The 20,885-nt window shown below is 40.5% G+C and overlaps 1 protein-coding gene across 6 annotated transcripts in view; it reads left to right on the forward strand.

Moving 5' to 3' along the window:
- Window positions 1-20,885, forward strand: part of nrxn2b (neurexin 2b) — a gene marked incomplete at its 5' end in the record, with an annotated part of 672,833 nt that overhangs the window by 210,113 nt on the left and 441,835 nt on the right. The window lies entirely within an intron of this gene.

Consider the following 20,885-nt stretch of genomic DNA (forward strand, 5'->3'; position numbering starts at 1 on the left):
GAAAAAACTATGGAAATGTATTCATTTTCAGTTGGGAAGCTTATCGAGTATCATACATGAAACAGCTGATGGGAGGAAAAATGTTAAATGTGTCAGTGAGACATAAAGCTAGCAGAAGTTCTCATTCTAGTAACAGTGCAGGTGGTCAACTACCTGTGTCGGATCACTAATAGATAGCTCTCACCTCACCTGGCTCGTTAAACTATCCACCCTAGTGTTTTTTTTTATTTTTCAAAGTGTAACCAGTAATACCTGTGTTATTACAGTCTCCACCTCCAGAGGAGAATAGTACAAAGAAAGAAAGAAAGAAGCAAATATCTGCTTTTGTGACTCAAAACACAGAAAGTAAAATAACTGTCTACTGTATGTGATGCTGTAAGTGTGGCAGAAATGTGTTGATAAAAATAATTCCACCCATAAAACTTTACATTTAAATACGTAAGACGAAGTTGAATGGCGAGTCCAGTTCAGATCAGCATGTAAAATTGAAAAGGAAAACCAGGATTTATGGGTCAAGAAAGGATGGAAAATTTAATCAAAATCTTTCCATAATTCTGAGTTGTGTTGCTAGCAAACAGACAGACAAAGTGACATCACTGAAAACAAAACCTTGGCGGAGGTCACAACAAACTTAATGTGGTGTCCCTACTTGTAAAAACTTCGAGCACATTCATATAAGCCTTTCTGACTCAAATTTGAGTCTGTTTGCTCGGAAAGTTGCTTTGTTTTGGGAAATGTGAATGCGCCAAACTAATTCTGATTGGGAGTGGACTCAGTCCGCCAAAAAATTCAGTTCTCGGCCCGTTTCAAGCAGACCAAATACAGGAAGCAGACTACAAAAAAAGTCACTTCCGATGGCATTAAGAGTCCTCTGCCAGTCCTCTGTTGTTCATACTGCATCCATTGTTGCAGAGGATTTCTGCAGTATATTTGCATTAGATAAAATAAATAACCCAAAATAGTCATAGTTTCCTCTCCATGTTTAACCCACAGGTGGTGGAAACAGTTTTCTTTCTCATGAGGGTCTTGTCCTCTCTTTTGCTAAATACTAGTGCAGCGCCACCGCTGGTGGAAATAGGAAAATGTCATTGTAAAGGTTTGGCACAGTTGACCAAAGTGGAACATGATCTTGGTCTGAATTGATACACCCCCGAAAAGCTGAGCCAAGTCCCCAACTGGACCGTGTCTAGCAACCTATCCTGATGTCAATGCACCCTTAGAGAGGACACCTGGTTCACCACTCAACAGATGCTTCAAAGTGATTCTCTTCCCCAAAATGTACAAATCCCACAAAAAGTCTTCCATGTGATTGGTTGTGTGACCAGAGGGACTAAAAGATGGCATTAGGCAGAGGTCTTCATAATGACCAGTATTTATTTTACAGTGATGCATCTTGTAACAAAACAAACATAAATCACAAAGAAAAAATAAGTTAACTATGTAGTTGCCTTTAACTAACTAAACATAACTGAAATCAAACCTACTTAAATTAATCGAACGTGCACCTTGCTACATCAATCTGGGGGTGCCACACAGACAAAAGCTTTACCCTCACACCCTGATTCCAAAAATGGCCACGCTCTGCACCAACCACTTTCCAGGTCAATTTCTATGGATTCACTCTGCCGGAGTAACTGCTGATAACCTTTTAAATAGTTTCAGCATCCAATGACATCAGGCACAACACATATCCTAACAACAAAATTAAACAACTCCTGTACAACCCCCACTCATACTCACTTACAACGCTAAACGGGTTAAACCCTGTAAATACAATAAATAGGGAGCATTTCCTCCCTTAAGACGTTGAACACAAGGTAAGTGTGGTGAGTAGCCCAATAAAACTAAATATCTCTTAAACAAACCAGTAAACAGAATATTAAACAGAATGGAAGTATTACTGTCCTAACAGATGCTTGTGTCTTTTAATTTTACTAAAATAGAAAGCAAAACACAAACAAAGCCACGACAGTTGGTTTCTGCTGACCACAGACCAAAGATGAAGATACAGTCAACATTTTTAGTCAAAGAAATAATTAACCGGTCACGTGATGTGCAACAGTAACAAATGGTGGCACCTGACCCACTTTGTCACACCACGCTGTGGTAGCCCGAAGGGGACATGCGGCCTACTCAAAAACCAAAAACATCACATGTTGTGATTTATCACAGATTTATCAACACTTTAGTGAGATATGTTTAACTGAGGTGCTAATAGAGTAGTTTGAAACCAAAACAATGGGCTTGATGGATAATAGGCAAGTTATTGATACGTTAATAACACAAACCCGTGGCTTAATTCTCCTGCTGTTTAGCATTGATGTCACCAGATTCAGTTCAGGTTCAGTATTTGTGCATTGGCAGAAAAGATTTTGCAGGTTTTTAAAAGGGTGAAGCCTACATACTCCACTCTGCTGCTCATCACCTCAATGCTTCTTCCTGACTGTAAGGGAACTAAACAGGCTTTTCAGTGGTGAAAAATTGATTATGAATTAACTAAAAACTTGTTTCTTTACGTTATGTGCTACGTTTGGTAAATCTGTAAATATGAAGGTTAACTTTCCATTACTTGACATCCCAATAAAATCTCACCGCTGTTTCACACCAGAATGCAGTGGTGTCTATTATGTGTCCAGAGGAGCTAGATACAACATTTTTTCCCTGTTTAGTTTTACATGCTGATGATTTAGGTTCAAGTAGAAATGTGTAAATATTGAGTTTTTTCAGTTTGTCAGAAACTGGTGTAGTGTATGAAAACTAGTATGAATAAAGTGATATGTTCTTTTTTTTACCCTGGCACTTGGTAAAATCAGCATTTTTCTTTCTGTCTTTGTACTGACAGTAGCAGAAATGTTATCTGCTTGTCTATAATCTAATATTTGGAAGCAGTTATCTGGCCAGACCTCACTGCCTGTCATATCGCTGTGCATTCATCACTGACAAGCCTCAGAGGGAAAGGTTAGCATTTAGCTAAAGGGTTTCCAATACGTCAGTGGAATAAATCTCATTTAAGCTCTTGCTTTCTGCTTGTTGTCTTGTCTTTGAACTCCCCGAGTTAATGATTTTAACAATCATTTTTAAATGTCAGCTGGATTATTGATCAGGTGCTAGACTTTGACCAAAGGAATCCATCATGAATTTAATGGTTATTGTCCATATCACACTCTAGTTTCAAGTTTTGATACCAGGAAATTTTTCATTATGGTCTTTTTTTGACATCTTTATTTCTCTAATATTTGTTAAATAGCTTAAAAGTTTTTAGATATACACTACAAGGCCAAGTCCTCCTTTTCTTGCCTCATAATGAAGTTGCTAGCTGTCTGCAGAGAGGGAAGTCTTCCAGCTTGCCTGCTGGCAGTTTGTTTTCCTGTGCTGGGATCAAGAGGTCAGGCACACGTCGCGAAGAATTGCAGCCATTAAAACTTTCTCTAGAACCACAAGGACTAATTAGTGCTTCATCATGTTGGATTTTTTTACTCCCAACTTTACAGGTATGGATATGGACTTTGTTGTGATTAGGGATCCTCCCATGGACCAAGACTGTGTTCTAACAAGACAGAAAGGAATTCATAGATTGCTGTTTGGGAATAAGTTGTTAATGGTCATTGTTTCTCAGTACATTTCCTCCCAATTTGGACATTTCTTCTTAGAAAGAAATCCATCTCATTCCTTTTGAGGTGGGTGCATAAGCCAAAAGCAGTAAGCTAAAGTATTGTTCCCTTATGCTGCTTAAACAACAGTACAATAGTAGATTGCATCTGGTAAATTTTAGCCCCTAAAAAGTCAACCTAAAATATGTTTTTATTGATAAAAGACTCGTGGGCCAACTATTTTACTGGACCCAGCTCATGCGACAGGACAGTCTTTGTTAAAGTATCATCAGCTACTGGAGTACAGCATGGCTTTAATGGCTTTAACTTCCATTGCGACCGTCTGAATTAAATGATGACAAAATCCACAATGATGATTGTAGCTTTACTTTAATAATTTACAGCATTCAGATCTTAAGAGTCTTAGCTTTCCAGTGATGTATGTTCTTGTAAGTGAGACTGAGTAAAAAACATCTTTAGTTGTTATGTCCTGCCCACGGTGCCAACGGGTTAATGACTTAACCTATGGAACTGCCCGGTTTGACAAATTAAAAATACTTTATATATTCCTTCATGAAGCTTTGCTGGCTGAACTCCCAGAATACTTCAGCCATCCTGCTTTCTGTCTCCTCTGGTACCATCTGTGCACTTCTGAGTGGGAACTCTTGAGCGTTCCTTCAGCTTTATAGACTTTGGTAAAGCAGCAAATTGGAATAATTGTCAAAATTTAAAAAAAAAAAAATTGATACCAAAATAACCTTAACAGTCATTTAGTTTTCACAGAGTATTATAAATAAAAGAGTGATGGTGGGTTGCCAGTGCCTCTCTTGAGACGCCAGTGTGAATAAATGGTGCTATTTCTGTTTTATTGTTCATTTGTGCATCATATGTTTCATGTTGTTTCCATTTGCTGTTAACTCTGCCAGGTTGCTCTTAAAATACATATCTGAAAATATTGGTCAAATAAAAGATAATAAAACAGTAAGTAGAAATCAGGAGTATTAGGTAACCCAGGGATGTGAGTGTATGGACTTTGATGTAATTACAGACGAGCACATTCGTTTCATACATGCTGATCCATTATGCTTCACGCAGTTTGTCAAAAACCGAACTTCAGCTGGTCTTCCAAAAAAAAATTTCCTTCTTAGGTTTGTTTGCAGTAATCTGTAATAGATTTGGTAGTGCTTTAGCTCAGTTAATTCATATTCTGGTGGGCTTTACTTAAAGTGTCCTTGTGATCACCTATGTCTGGGCTGCCCCAGTCCAGGTTTCCAGATCTAGCATCCTGCAACTTTTAGATGCATCCCTTGTACAACACACCTGAATCAAATGACTGGCTTGTTACGAGGCCTCTGCAGAGTTGAATGACATGCAGACAAGGACTCCAGCCATGTCATTAAGGTGTGTTGAAGAAGGGTTGCATCTCAAATCTGCAAGTTGGTAGCTGTCAAGGACTGGACTAAGGCACCCCTAATCTATAGCATGTTGGCATGATGACAAGGAAAAAAATTAGATGTCCCTAACTTCCTTGTTGATGTTGTCATGTTGCTCAAGTCGGCATAGATAGATGGACTGATAGATAGGTTGATAGATAGAGAATGATAAATAGAGATTAATAGATGAAGCTTGATTGATAGATATTACTTTATTAATCCCAAGTTGGGAAATTCTGTTCAATTTATTTCATTTATATGAACTGATAATATTAACTTGATAATAGAGGGGAAGAAATAACAGTGACATGTTTAAAATGCGAGATCTTTACACAAGGGGTGTCCGAAATAGGCCCCGGAGAGATAGTTTCCCGCAGGTTTTGGGTGTTTCCTACTGCAGCAGACTCGACTCAGGTTCATGGCTTCTGCAAATGACTGCGTCTTTTTTAGCTGTTGTATTTAACTTTTGGTTGTATTTGATTGCCTTTAATTCAATTCAATTCAATTCAACTTTATTTATATAGCGTCAAATCACGGCAATGCCATCTCAAGACGCTTTACAGACAGAGGGGAAAACATAATGAAGGCCAATTCATAACAGCCTATATAAGGAAACCAACAGATTGAGTTGAGTCCAACTCAATCTCCCATCCTGAACAAGCACACTGGCAACAGTGGGAAGGAAAAAACTCCCTTTTAACAGGAAGGAAACCTCCGGCAGAACCCGGCTCAGGACAGGCAGCCATCTGCCTCTGCTGTGTGGGGGGAAGAGGACAGAAAGACAACAGACAACAGGAACTGCTACTCCCGGCCAGGGAGACCTGCTGAGACAGGAGACATACATGTTAATGATGCAACACTGTTATGGGGGGGGGGGGGGGGGGGGGGGGGGGGGGGGGTAAAAGAAAGAGATAAAGAGAAAAAGAAAGAAGCTCAGTGTATCAGGAAATGTCCCTCAGCAGTCTAAACCTATAGCAGCATAACTAAGGGATGCTAACCATCCCTAGCTATAGGACTTATCAAAAAGATAAGTCTTCAGCCTAGTCTTAAAGGTGGGGAGGGTGTCTGCTTCCCTAACACTAACTGGGAGCTTATTCCATAAGAGAGGGGCCTGATAACCAAAGGCTCTGCCTCCTGCTCGGCTCTTTGAGACTCTAGGAACCACAAGTAAGCCTGCAGTCTGCGAACGAAGTACTCTGCTTGGTATATAAGGAACAATGAGGTCTTTGATATATAGTGGTGCCTGGTTGTGGAGGGCTTTATATGTAAGGAGAAGGATTTTAAATTCTATTCTAGATTCAACAGGCAGCCAATGAAGAGAGGCTAAAACTGGAGAAATATGATCTCTCATGCTGGTTCTGGTCAGGACTCTGGCTGCAGAATTCTGGATCAGCTGAAGGCTTTTCAGGGCATATTTAGGACAGCCCAGTAATAGAGAGTTACAGTAATCTAGTCTTGAAGTAACAAAAGCGTGAACCAGTTTTTCTGCATCACTCCGAGACAGAATGTCCCTAATTTTGGCTATATTACGTAAATGAAAGAAGGCTGTTTTAGTAACCTGCTTAATATGTGGACCAAACGACAGGTCAGGGTCAAATATTACTCCAAGGTTTCTCACTGTAGCACTGGAAGCTAAAGTAATGCCATCCAGGTTCATTACAAAACCGGAAAATTTAGCTCTGAGTTTTTTCAGATCCAACGAGAATTACTTCAGTCTTATCTGAGTTTAAGAGGAGAAAATTTCTAGACATCCAAGTCTTTATGTCTATGAGACAATTTTGTAGCCTATTGGGCTGATTTGTTTCATCTGGTTTAAAGGATAAGTATAGTTGAGTATCATCTGCATAACAATGAAAGTTTATTCCATGCTGTCTAATAATTTTGCCTAAAGGGAGCATATTTAGCGTGAAGAGTTTTGGTCCAAGTACAGAACCTTGAGGAACTCCATGACTTACTGTAGTTTGTGAGGAGGACTTGTCATTTACATGAACAAACTGAAGTCTATCAGATAAATATGATTTAAACCAGCTTAACGCTGTACCTGTAATTCCAATCACCTGTTCTAGTCTTTGTAACAGAATGTTATGATCGACTGTATCAAATGCAGCACTAAGATCAAGCAAGATAAGTACGGACACAAGTCCTTTGTCTGAGGCCATAAGAAGGTCATTAGTAACTTTCACCAATGCTGTCTCAGTGCTATGATGAGCTCTAAATCCTGACTGAAACTCCTCGCATAAATTATTTCTGCTCAGGTGGGCATGTAGCTGAGCGGAAACTATTTTCTCCAGAATTTTGGACATAAATGGGAGGTTAGATATAGGTCTATAATTTGCTATCACCTCTGGATCCAGAGATTGCTTTTTAAGTAAAGGCTTGATTACAGCAGTTTTAAATGATTGTGGTACATATCCTGTCACTAAAGACATATTGATAAGATTTAGTAGTGATGTATCAATTAAAGGGAAAATGTCCTTAAAGAGGCTCGTTGGGAGAGGGTCTAAGATACAGGTGGATGGTTTAGATGAAGCTATTATTTTAGTTAATTCAGAGGGTTGGACAGGACAGAAACTATTTAGACACAAGTCAGATCCTGGTTCTAAGGATGCTTCGGAGACCACAACAGGCTCAACATTATAGGTAGAAGGAAGAGTATTGTGAATTTGATCTCTAATAGTGTCAATTTTATTCCTGAAAAAATACATGAAATCATCACAGCTAAGTGAGAAAGGAATACATGGCTCCACAGCGCTCCGGCTCCTAGTAAGCCTGGCTACAGTGCTGAAAAGAAACCGAGGGTTGTTTTTGTTTTCCTCTATCAATGATGAATAATAAGCTGTTCTTGCTGTACGTAAGGCTTTTTTGTATACGATTAAACTTTCTTTCCAGGTTAAGTGAGACTCCTCTAGTCCTGATGAACGCCATCTGTTTTCCAAACGCCTTGATGCCTGTTTTAGAGCTCGAAGCTGGGAATTAAACCAGGGAGCCTTCATAATCTTACCTAATTTCTTCTTCTTTAGGGGAGCAACATTATCCAAGGTTGTACGCATTGAAGCTGTTATAGTACCAGCATGTTGATCAATCTGAGCAGGAGTAAGGCTTAAAGGGGGACTCTCGGTCATGCAACACATGGTAGATGTGAAAAAATTGATTCAATTGATTGTTTAAATTTTGTAATATTATTGTCTGATAAACATCTACTATAGTAGAATTTATTTTTGGTCAGTGAGTAATCAAATAAAGTGAATTCAAAGGTTAACAAGAAGTGATCGGACAAGACAGGGTTTTGAGGAAATACTTTGAGCTTATCAGTCTCAATACCATATGTTTTTTTGTTTAAAAAAAACCCAAAAAAACAAATGGGGGCACAAAGTTATTTTAACAGTTGTCATGATGATATTCTCAGCCCGCATTAAAGTCCTTTCAAATTTTTAGGTTGGATGTTCAGACAGCTCACAAATTGAACTACATCAATATTTAATGTCTTACAGTTAAAAGCCTCATTTGTTCTCCATGTTAAATATGGATGCGGAAGGACACTTCAGTGTGTCTTCCCTCCATTTCCACTCATTAATCTGTTTGAAGACACCTTCTGGATGCACGCATAGATGTAGAAAACAAGAGTTGTTCCAGAAACCCTGCAGGCAGTGTTTACGTAGAATGTGACCAGCAAAAGGAACAAAGAAAAAGAAAAAGCTGCTGCCTACACAGACCACTGTCTTTTTTATGCTTCTTTCAGAAACATATTATTATAATTGCCCTCACCTTCACCATGTTTGCAATTCACTGAAACTCAGAAGTCATTTCTGAGCTCTACACTGCCCTCTAGGGGAACTACAACCATGCCAACATGAAGGACACATGGGGTGAATGTGGACAGTGACATCTGGCATGGACTTACCTTTCAGAGTACATAAAGGGAGCATGGATGGTGCTTAAGTCATTTCAATGATGTCATTTGGTTTTGACAGACATCATCTGCATAAATATTGGTAATTTCCAACATTTGGAGGATAAGTACAAACAGATATGCAGACGCGTCCTTAGTTCATGTATGATGATGTAGCAGCAACATAAATCCTAACAGTCTCCATTTCACCATTGTCAGTAATATGTGCTCATAAGCAAAACAAAATAAACTCTGAAAAAACACTAATATTGGTGAAAAACTTTACATCTTCAACCAATCAAAAGATTAAATGACAACATGATGCACTAGTTGGTGAGGAAGCCTTGAAGTTGTGGGAGTGACCTAAATCACCAACTCAAATTGCTCCTGTCTACCTTCACTCCTCCACAGTTCTACTCTACCAGAGAAGGACACTGTAGCCTGACTGTTGTTCCACAGTAGTGGACCAACCTGCCCAACTCTGTCTGATTGGCAGAATCCTGATCTGCTTTTAACAGCAAGCTAAAATCTTTTCAAACTTTTCATGGAGCACTGCAGCACTTAGTTTGACTAACTATATTCTGGGATAAATTGTTTTTCATACAAAGGGAATATTGCAAAGATAAATGGAGACAAAACTAAAAAAGCACTGTCTCTGCCACTATGTGTTCAACAGGACTCGCAGCATCTATCTAATTTTGTTGTTTACTAAACGTGTGAATAAGTTAAATAAAGTGTTTATATTTGCATTTTATGTAAAAAATTATTTGTTGTATTCACACCAAAAAACCTTTTTTCCTTCTATTTTATGTGTTTTTTGTGATTTTTAGGTCTAATTTGTTCGTACAGTATATTTAAATGAATCAATTGTCAAATTGCACTTGTGCTTGAAAGAATGATAGCAAACAATGTAAGATAAAGGTGGAATATCAAAGGTTATCATAAAAGTACTCAAAAATAGCCAAACATGTCATAGAAGCCAGAGGTTTGCCTTTGCCACAGTTGCCAAACTTCAAGCTTCTTCTCTCGGTTCTGACTTTCCAATGTGAAAATGCGTTAAAAATCATTTAGAAGGTAGAGTGAATTTAGTATATGAGAAAAGTTGGCGCCTGCTCAAGTGAAGTTTCTGTCAGAATGGCTTATTATGTGTCTCCATTAACTGCTCGTTGGCTGAGGGCCCTGCCATTCTGACATACCTAAGGTTGCTGTTACTGTCATTTTAGTCAACGTTTTCTTTATGTTTGCAGCCCAGAGTCTGAACAGTCTTCAGTGAGGAAATAGTCACCTGCCAGACACCTACAGTGAGAAGAAATGTTAATGAGAATGAATAAGAAAGAAGACGAACTAGAGACAGAGCGAGAAAAAAGGACAGTGGATAGACTGTCAAGGCTGCTGCCATGCTTTCTGAGGTTCTAGGAACAAATTGGATTGTTTCCAAGGTGACAGACACCTGAAGCCTTCTGCTTGCTTCCCGTTTTGTCTCATTTTCCACTTTGAAATAACCCAAAGAACAGGAGTGAGACAACAGGTAAAAGAAGGAATTATTTCATGAAATTGTTGATTATAAACCTGGAAAAAAGTAGGCTGAGTGAAAATATTTATGTCATTTGGACAAGCCAAGCAGATGGACCCCTAATTGCCAAAATGACTAGTGGTTGGTGAATCTTAATGTCTCCAATGGCGACGTATGACAGGATCGACACATGACGGCATTTAAAATGGAACTCCCCATTTAAGGGGGCATAAATGAGCCTTCAGAAGGCTTTTGTCTAATTCTTTGCTTGTTCTGCCTGTTTCAAGCTGATTTAGCTAAGATTCCCTTTAGCAGTGCCATAAGGTACCTACGAAGCTGGAATTCAGGGTTTCTTCTACCACTAAAACATTCTTCTTAAGGCGGATTTTTCGGCAATTTTTCAGCCGTGTTCTCTTGTGAGTTTTTTCTTGCAGCCTTACAATGCCCATCATTGCCATTCTGTTCCCCTGATTATGGACTCATGAACATTAACAGCTGATGCGAGAAAAGGCTTTCAGCTCTGTAGAAGTTCCCCTGTGATGCTGTGACACATCATGGTTTTATATTGATCTGACTTCATTTTAAATGAAACTTTACACCAACTCACACCTGACTAGTAGAAAATCTGTCTTTCCTTGTGTCTCCACTGGGAGTGTGTACTGTCATTGTCCATCCTAAAGCTCACCTTGTTTCCAACGCCATGCATACTGTACTGCTGCAGTACGGATTTTACTTGCAAATCTCTTTTCAGCTTTAATGAAAAAAGACATAATTTGTTTTCATTGCCTGCTTTGATTGCTGTCAAACAAGTTAATACCATGAGGGATTAAATTAACAAGCCACGCACCGTGACTGTGACCTGCAGCAAACTTTAAAGGTGAAGGAATCTAATGAAGACTTTTCATGCCAAAGGCGATGAAAATGCATGTCATCCCCTGCATACACATCCGCTATAGACACGCTATAATCATAGGTCATACATGAAGACAAACCTAAACTTCACATGGAAATACACACATTTTTTTCTTGGCCAATCTGACATGGTTTAACCTCCACAGCCGACCTGAGTTTTGCTGCAGACCATGTCCACCCCTTAATGAGCACAGTGTAGCATCTTCTGATGGAAACTTCCAGCAGGAAATCATCTCCAGCTGTTTTTGTTTTCAACAGAATTCACTGCTTGCACTCGCCAGATCTCAATCCAAGAGCAGCTTTGGTACGTGCCGGAATGGAAGAGTCTTTTTAATGGTTGTCCAGCCAACAATCTGCCTCAGCTGCAACAACCTTGCTGATTCTATGCCACCAAGAAAGCAGGCTGCTCTGAAGTTAAAAGAGGGTCCATCCTGGTACCAGCAAAGTGGACCTCATTGCTGATATTGTTAACAATATCTGTGATATTTTATAGTCCTTCATCCACATCTATCTACTCTATAAACCTGAAATCCACTGACCAGTCCTCCTAACTCTGGACCCACAGTCGTACAAAAATGTTCGCAAATATATTCATACAAAAAGACAAGAAAGTAAAACAAAAGAAAGCTAATGAGGACAACCTAAATGTATTTCCACTTTCTTTCCTGACCTCACAAGACAGTGTTCAGTCCGTATTGACAGTCCTGCAGCATACTTCAGGACAAAGGAAATGTGAAAGACATGTAGCATTCAGTACTGCTTAACGAGAATCTCAACAGGATGACCGTATAGTCTGTGCAACAAAGAACTTTGGCCTCCAGTAAATTGGCTGCCAAGACTGCAAATTATTGCACCTTCATCATGGGATCACAATCAGTCCATGGATCAATACCTGTAGTAATCACCAGCTTTGGAGACCAAGTGGAGTGAAGAGGATGGGTGGTGGGAACATTGTTCCTGTAATTCATCCAATGCAGCTCAGCAGTCGCGTCACGCCTCACACAGAAGACTCTTTTCTATTTATTATTGTTATTATTTTGGTAGAAATATGTACTCTGACTTTAAATCACTATTTTTTCAAGCCTTTAGTTTAACTGTCTGTGAGGTGGGTGAAATAAAAACCTGCTCAGGAATAATAGGAAAAACAATATAAGCAGGATTTTAAAAACCCTTTTTTGTGCCGTTATGCTTTATTTTGACATGTGATGACCCTTAAAACATGTTATTATATTTATTGATGTTTAATAAATGACTATGGAGAGCTGAGATCACTGTTCATGCTGCAGAAGCACCGTCTACGAACATGCTGTGTTGCTGTGGTAGGATTCCCTTCCTCTGCGTCCTGATGGGCAGGACACTTCTTGCACGCATCAGGCTCTGTGAGCTCCATCTGCAGGGACACTAATTCATTGGCTTTTGTTGGAACTCAGAAAACCATGAGTGTTATTAGGTAAAGACAACTGACAGTTGAGATTTATGTGTGAAGGTAGACAGAGAACGTAAGGCTTAATGCAGATGGGACCAACGGAGATGTGCTGAGGATAAATGATCCCACCTCAGCCGTTTCTCTGCACTCCAGCCTCCTCTGATGGAGGCTTTTAAAAGCTGCATTGTCTCAGCCTCACGTACGTTTTGTTACCTTGAGTGAAATTTCTACTTTCGTCTGTTTATTTTCGCTCTTCGCAGTAGGCACTTTAACTTTAGGCATTCTGTGTGAACCACTAGGTGATTTAGAAACATTTTTTTTTTTTTTTTTTTTTTCACCTCTGGGATAAGTTGTGCTTTTGTTTGCCTTGTTTTTCCTTTTTCTATTTCTCTCCAAGTGTTTGAGCATATGCAAGTTCTACAACTGGCCAATTGTTAAATAAGCATACATGCCTTTGCCTGTGCCTTGCAGCTAGCATAGGAATGCAGCTGTGCTGTTTGGACCCAGCAGGCCTGTTTGATTCATAAAGCTGCACCTTAGCTTTGAAATCCCCCTTACATTTCCCACTGCCCCCTCTCATCTTGTTGCTAAAATGTTTCTCCATATCCGTCAGATACTCTCTCTGCAGGGTGGATGGCACTCGTTGCAAGCTAATAGAGGGTGACGGTATATGCACATGTGTGTGAGAGAGAAAGCAGCGAGGTAATGTGATGTAACGAGTGGATTTGCCAGCATGTGGTCATCTAGATTTTAGATGCTTTTGCACGCACACTTTTATTCCATTCTCTTTTTCCCACTTAAATTGCCTAATCACCCCCATCGGGTCGGACAAAAATCAGTTCATCAAGGCTCATTATGAGTTGACTAATGCACCACACAAGTTTGGAAAGAGCTATTCATGTGGATCATCTTACTAAACCTGCTCTCTTTCTGAGCTGAATCAAATTTAATAATATGTGCTACACTGCATTTTTATTACTGTAATATCCACTGAAATTAGCTCAAACTGCTGCTTTTAAGGTAGCATTGACAAACACAGACTGCATCCATGTTCTCATGTTTTATTTCCAATATGGAACCATTCTGGAAATACCAGGAAGTCTGACTTGGTGGAAAAACAAAGGCTTGGTAACCTTTGTGCAGGTTCGATAGGGTGGCTGCTTTGTGCAGAGACAATCCTCTTCAAAGTTCCAGTAATTGTCTGGAAACTGATTGGTCTTTGATTTGGAGAGCTTCATCTGTTTTCATGCATATACTAACAGTCAGTTGTAGTGATGCTGCAAGAGTGTTGTGCATTGTGTGTACTCTTGCAAGTCTGTGCCACTAATATGACTCAGATTGGAATACCATCCTCTTCCTGATAAAATAAAGCACTTCATGGACACAATGTATACTATCCTGATGTGTAACTTAAACTTAATAAATACAATATAAAATATCAACAAACTGAAAATATGCTCCGCTGAAACTCTGTAAGCTGCTTTTTACAGCATTACATGATAATAAGAAAATCACCTAAAATCATGTCAAACTCAGCTTGTATTGCATGTCTAACCTTTATCCTGACCAGCAGCTGAACGTTTTAATGTCCTGATGAAGACTTTTTCATTCATTACAGTTCATAGCCCAATAAAGGGGTGCGGGGAAGCTGGAGCCTATCCCAGCAGTCTTTGGGCGAAAGGCAGAGCACACCCTGGACAGCTCGCCAGTCCATCGCAAGGCTCCCAGCTAACATGTTGGCGTAAATACTAACACAGAAATACAACTCAGAAATTACTGCAATGGTACATCCAGCTGTTCCCATGATAGACATAATGTTTTCCATCATCAAGTCGATGAGAGAGTTGAAAAAATGCTGATATTTTATAAGGTGGTCAGCGTGTTTTCCGACGCTCTGTCTACTGGTGGGGGTTATGATGGGTTGTATCAGGACAGAACTATGACACGCCGTCATGTAAATCTGATCAATAACAACAGACTGTTTAGTTTTTGATAAAAGTCCACCAAGTCACCAGGTCACCAGTCCATCAGGTCACCAGTTTACCAGGTCACCAGGCCATCAGGTAACCAGGCCATCAGGTCACCAGTCTACCAGGTCACCAGTCCATCAGGTCACCAGTCTATCGGGTCACCAGTTTACCAGGTCACCTGGCCATCAGGTAACCAGGCCATCAGGTCACCAGTCTACCAGGTCACCAGTCCATCAGGTCACCAGTCTACCAGGTAACCAGGCCATCAGGTCACCAGTCTACCAGGTCACCAGTCCATCAGGTCACCAGTCTATCAGGTCACCAGTCTATCAGGTCACCAGTTTACCAGGTCACCAGGCCATCAGGTAACCAGGCCATCAGGTCTCCAGTCTACCAGGTACCAGTCCATCAGGTCAGCAGTATACCAGGTCACCAGTCCATCAGGTCACCAGTCCATCAGGTCACCAGTCTATCAGGTCACCAGTCTATCAGGTCACCAGTTTACCAGGTCACCAGGCCATCAGGTAACCAGGCCATCAGGTCACCAGTCTACCAGGTACCAGTCCATCAGGTCAGCAGTATACCAGGTCACCAGTCCATCAGGTCACCAGGCCATCAGGTTACCAGTCTACCAGGTCACCAGTCCATCAGGTCACCAGTCTATCAGGTCACCAGTCTATCAGGTCACCAGTTTACCAGGTCACCAGGCCATCAGGTAACCAGGCCATCAGGTCTCCAGTCTACCAGGTCACCAGTCCATCAGGTCAGCAGTCTACCAGGTCACCAGTCTATCAGGTCACCAGTCTATCAGGTCACCAGTTTACCAGGTCACCAGGCCATCAGGTAACCAGGCCATCAGGTCTCCAGTCTACCAGGTCACCAGTCCATCAGGTCAGCAGTCTACCAGGTCACCAGGCCATCAGGTCACCAGTTTACCAGGTACCAGTCCATCAGGTCAGCAGTATACCAGGTCACCAGTCCATCAGGTCACCAGTCCATCAGGTCACAAGGCCATCAAGTCACCAGTCTATCAGGTCACCAGTCCATCAGGTCACCAGTCTATCAGGTCACCAGGCCATCAGGTCACCAGTCTACCAGGTCACCAGTCCATCAGGTCAGCAGTCTACCAGGTCACCAGTCCATCAGGTCAGCAGTCCATCAGGTCACCAGTTTACCAGGTCACCAATCCATCAGGTCACCAGGCCATCAGGTCACCAGTCTACCAGGTCACCAGTCCATCAGGTCAGCAGTCCAGCGCAGCATTTTAAAATTCAATGCTTCTGTTTTAAGTTGTTGATATTTCAAAATGACAGATTGTTTAAATGAAAATGAAGCTCATAAATCAAAAATATATTTCAGTGGTTTTCTGTAGTTTAAATGGATCTGGGGAGATGTGATATTTTCTAATACTGACCACTGGCTCTGAATCAAATCCAAGATGGTATCACTGCAGAATTTCTGATATTTGCAAAAATGAAATCGTCATCCTCTGAAATCAACATATTATGCTTAATATGCAAACACTAAGAATACCCTTATTGCCCGTATTTATATTTAAATATCCTCCCCCTCTGAAAATAATATCCTGTCATGTGTTTTTTTTTTTTGTTTGTTTGTTTTTTTTAAACACAAAAAACTCAACCTGATATTTACAAAAATAAACAGTCTTTTGTGTTTTTAGAAAAAAAAAAAAAGGCCATTATTTGGTGACCAGATGTTAAATGATTTTTGACAGAAACCGAAGACTGGTGCAGTTTTGTCATGTGATTTGATATAAACAGAAGTGACTGAATTCAATCAGTATGTGTCTCATATAAATCTCTGGATCCTGTATCTACTAAATTAAGTTTATACCATTTGTGATATCAGAGATTTTTAAATTGATATCCACTGAATCAATATAATATCATATAGTAATCAAACCTGGGATTTATTTCCCTCCCGCTCATTATGAGTCTGGAGAGCAGAACGTTTCCATCCCTTCTTGCTTTGTTTGGGATGAAAGCCATCCTCGTCCTCACATGCAGCCTGTGATGGTCTGCCAGTGTTTTCCCACCTGTTCTAAGTATTCTCATCATCAAAATCATGAAGCCATTAAATTTCCTCTCCACACACCCCAAGGGAAAAGCCGCATGGAGGGCTACAGGAGTCAGGTTAATACGCAAGAGCAGATGACAGTAACTGGTTTGCCTCATTACGTCTGCTTCTCCAGGAAGAAGTTTCCGGTTTGATCCTTTCCTTTTTTCCAACCTTTAAAAGCAGCAGCGCTAAAGGTCTGTTGAACAAACGCTATAAAATCAAACACCAGAGGAGCTCAACTTTTAATTAATAATAAAGATGCTATTACAGGTGGCTCCATTTCCAATGAGTCATTTCTCTAATGTACTCAGGGCTTTCTGTGAGGTTAATTGAGACCATGACAGCACTTTCGTCTCTGCTGCACTCTCATGTGTCTCATCTCTCCTCCGGTTAGTCTCTGCTCCTGGGCTCTGCAGAAAGAGATGTGATCTCAGTGAAACATGTACACTGCAAGTGTGTATGCACATATGCTGAGACAAGGGCCACCATGGGAGAGGGTGAGTGAGAGACGTACAGCGGAGGAAAATGTATGGAAACAACTTTGTGTTTACAGGAACTGAAGGGTTCTCAAAGAAAGACTAGACATTTCTCGAATTAGTTTGTGGCTCCTGGCTGTATTGATATTGTTATTTCTCGGCGTCATGACATATTTTCCACAGTTTGTGATAGTGTATTAAGGTAGGATTACATATAAAAAATTCCTTTAACTTCTTCTTCAACAATATATGGACTTGTTTAACACGTTTGTCAGATTTAAAGACAGAAAAGTGCAGTTTTCTGTGACTGCCTGTAGAACCATCCAACATGGCCTATCTCGCTCAGTGTGTCAGCTGATTTGTTTGAGCGCAGAGTTGGTGGAAGTTTGGCAATTTAAGTCAAAGAAAATAACAGCTAAATGCAAAGTGTGCAACTTAAACCTCAGCACAGTTATTTCCCCTGTTAAGCTGAACAGATCGGTGGATGAAGGAATGCAAACTGGATTTCAGCTTTGTTTGCATGAAACCAATTCCTGACACTCATCTCAGAACACTTTCAACACAAAACTCAATCCAATTCAATCACTTTAATCCAATCAAATTAGATTTATTAGACAATCCATATTACTCTAATTCATAATAATTGTTTATTAAAAGAAAAATAATGATAACAGTTGCTCTGCTAATAAAACCATCAAATTGTATTCAGTTTTTGATCAATGATGTGAGAAGGACAAATGCCCACTGATGCCACAATAAAAGTTTAAGTTTAAGTTTACAGTTAAAGCAAGTTTAGATCATTTACAGTTAAATGAATCTGCTGAGGTGAAGCTCCACGTTTCTGGCCAGCGTTGGGAAAATGGTGGTTTGAGCACAATGTTGGAAACGGGGAGATCACCCTGATCTGGTTCAGGCCAGTTACCAGCTGTACAAATGAAAATGAAATAGCTTGCAGTCTTTTTCTGTCTTTTGTGGGTGCATTGTCTCTGATGGGAACAAGACTTCATTTAACATTAGCTTATGAAGTGTTTTAGCTCTCTTCATTTTCCAACAAGTCAGGAATGTATTTCCTTCCAAGGCAACATGTGGAAATGAGGGATGAAATGAGGGAAAATTGTTCACTTCTAAAAAGGATTTTGGAGATTGTGAAAATGCTGAATCAGATTTTGTGAGACGTTTAGACGTCATGGAAAACAATTAAATTTAAAATGTGTTTGCAGCCTCTGCAGTTTGTACAACTTGAAATTATAAACAAATTCCAGTGAAATATAACAATAAAAGAACCATTCAGTTCTATTTTTTTGGACGCTGACAGCTGGATGTAGCATGACTGTGACTGGTGTGGCGACCAGAGGGACCAGTGGCGTACATCGTCCTGATGCACGCCACACCCAGTGAAACTCTCCACAGAACAAATCCCGATTGTGACATGAAACAGCATATTTGTTTCAGTAAAATGCTAATAGAGTAAGTTCTCCATGCTCTGACCATGATATCATATGCTAGTAGTAACCTTAGAGTAATTTATGGAGGGGCAGTGTTGGCATCGTGATCAGACTGACAGTTGTGGCTATAAAGACTCCCACCTCGTCCTCTCCTGTCACTCTCTGCTCCTCACCGGCTTTATCTCCTCCCCTCAGCCTTCTGTTCATTAAAAAGACATAAACAAAGCAAAGTTTTTTGTTTGCTGCTTGTGTCTCTTCATTGCATGGGGCTCAGTCTCACTGAGCTCATGAAAGCAATCACAAGCTGTTTGTTGCTTACCGTAAACAGCCCCCTCCTTCTAAGAGAGGGGGTCCAACTTAGTATATAATTGAAAATGGTTGCTGTGGTCCATTTGCTCCGCTTTTGTTCTCTGTGCATGAGGCACAGCCAACACGCTGCTCATGGGGGATTTGCTTTTGTGTGTCATTTTTTTCTCTCCATCTCATTCCTTTTCTCCTTTTTTTTCTTTTCACAAACAATTCACACTTCAGTTGAAATTGCTCTAAATTTCGATTTCTGCCAAAGTGCTCTTTTAAGTAGCTGTCTGTGTCCGCATGCCATTTGTCCTTCACTTCCTTGCCCCCCTCCATAAAATGTTTCTGTTTATGTGGGTGCATCCACCCGTGTTACGTTCTCGTGTTTGTCTTCAAGTGAAGCGCTATCATGCTCCTAAATGCTCCACAGCTGTTAGCTTGTCACTTAACATCCTTGTTGTGGCTCTCTCACTGCTTCTGCATGTGTCCAGCATCGGAGAAATGTTTTGTTGTTGTTGTTTACATTAGCAAATATCAGAGGAAAAAAGAAGATGGTCCTGTTTCAGTCAGATTACACAGCCAAATAATGGACATGCCATTATCTTTCACCACTCTTCTTCTCCCACTTGATTGCTGCGGGGGTGAATCCAGTTGCTCGTGAGGTCTAGCTGTCAGTCTAGAAAAAGGCCGGCCCCTCCTTCCCCTGGTCTGTGGCCAGCTAGGCTCTGTTTCCAGGGAAATGCACAGACGTTTTGAAGTGGTTTGCAGTCATGAAAGTTGAGGATAAACTGGATCCACCCATTCTGGGTTTCCAGATGGCGGCGGTTTGCCCTTTACTGAGCCCCAAAGCATATTACCTGAAGCTTACTCTACATACTGCCCCCCATGTCCCTCTGGGGGGGTGAGATTTAGACATGTGGAAGTTTAAATGAACACAGGAAGTCATCACTTAAGGTCACAGTCCATGCAAAGAAGATACCAGATTTGTGGAATTTAAAGGGGGATTGGGGTGTTCTTGTCGTTGTTAATAAGATCTGCTTTTTCTGTTCTTGCAACCGGAGGCATCTAATATATTTTTGGTTTCAAAGTCATGATTCAACTTCTTCTGACCTTATGCCTGTTATAAAAGTTGTCACCACCATCATGCCTCCATGCATTTTTTTCATTGCAATTGTTGTTAAGCCTGTACATCCACTAGGTGGCAATGCTGAGTTCAGACTTCCACGTTCTGACACCCGCCAGCAGCGGTAAATCACTGCTCTGTAGTAGTATACAGCCATCCAAAAGCACCAGGAGAAGTAGAAAAATAAAATCTGGAAGTTTTGTGCTCTTCTCAACGTATGCATCTTCTTTGGCTACTTTTGATTTCACAGATTCTGAATCATTTTCTTCCTGTTCCTCTTCTTCTCTGGTTTGTTCCTTTTGCTGGCTTTATGTCAGCTGTACAACTCAATAATGCAGGTTCAACTGAAAACAGACCATACCGGCTTATTTTGTCTTCAGCGTTGATCGTTAGTGGGTCTTAACAGTGAAAATGAAGAAAGAAACAAGACTTAAATGTCTGAAATGAATTAGTGTTTTCTACAGGCCTCTGCATACTATTTGCACCCAGGCATCAACCTTACCTCGAGTGTATCATGTTTAAACAGCAAATATATCCTTCAAAAGACCTTTCAGTGTTTCACCTTTTCTCATCTGCATAATGTAACGTTCAGTAAAGCTGCTTCACTCGGCACATAGTGCTGTGAGCCCAGGCCTGGTCGCACACCGCTCTACAAGCTGCCAGTGAGATGATGGCATTTAGTGGGAATGTGTTTACTCTGGAATACAACGCTGCTGTTACGGCAAACTTTACAGG

Source organism: Telmatherina bonti (assembly GCF_933228915.1).
Source record: "Telmatherina bonti genome assembly, chromosome: 18".
Lineage (NCBI taxonomy): Eukaryota > Metazoa > Chordata > Actinopteri > Atheriniformes > Telmatherinidae > Telmatherina > Telmatherina bonti.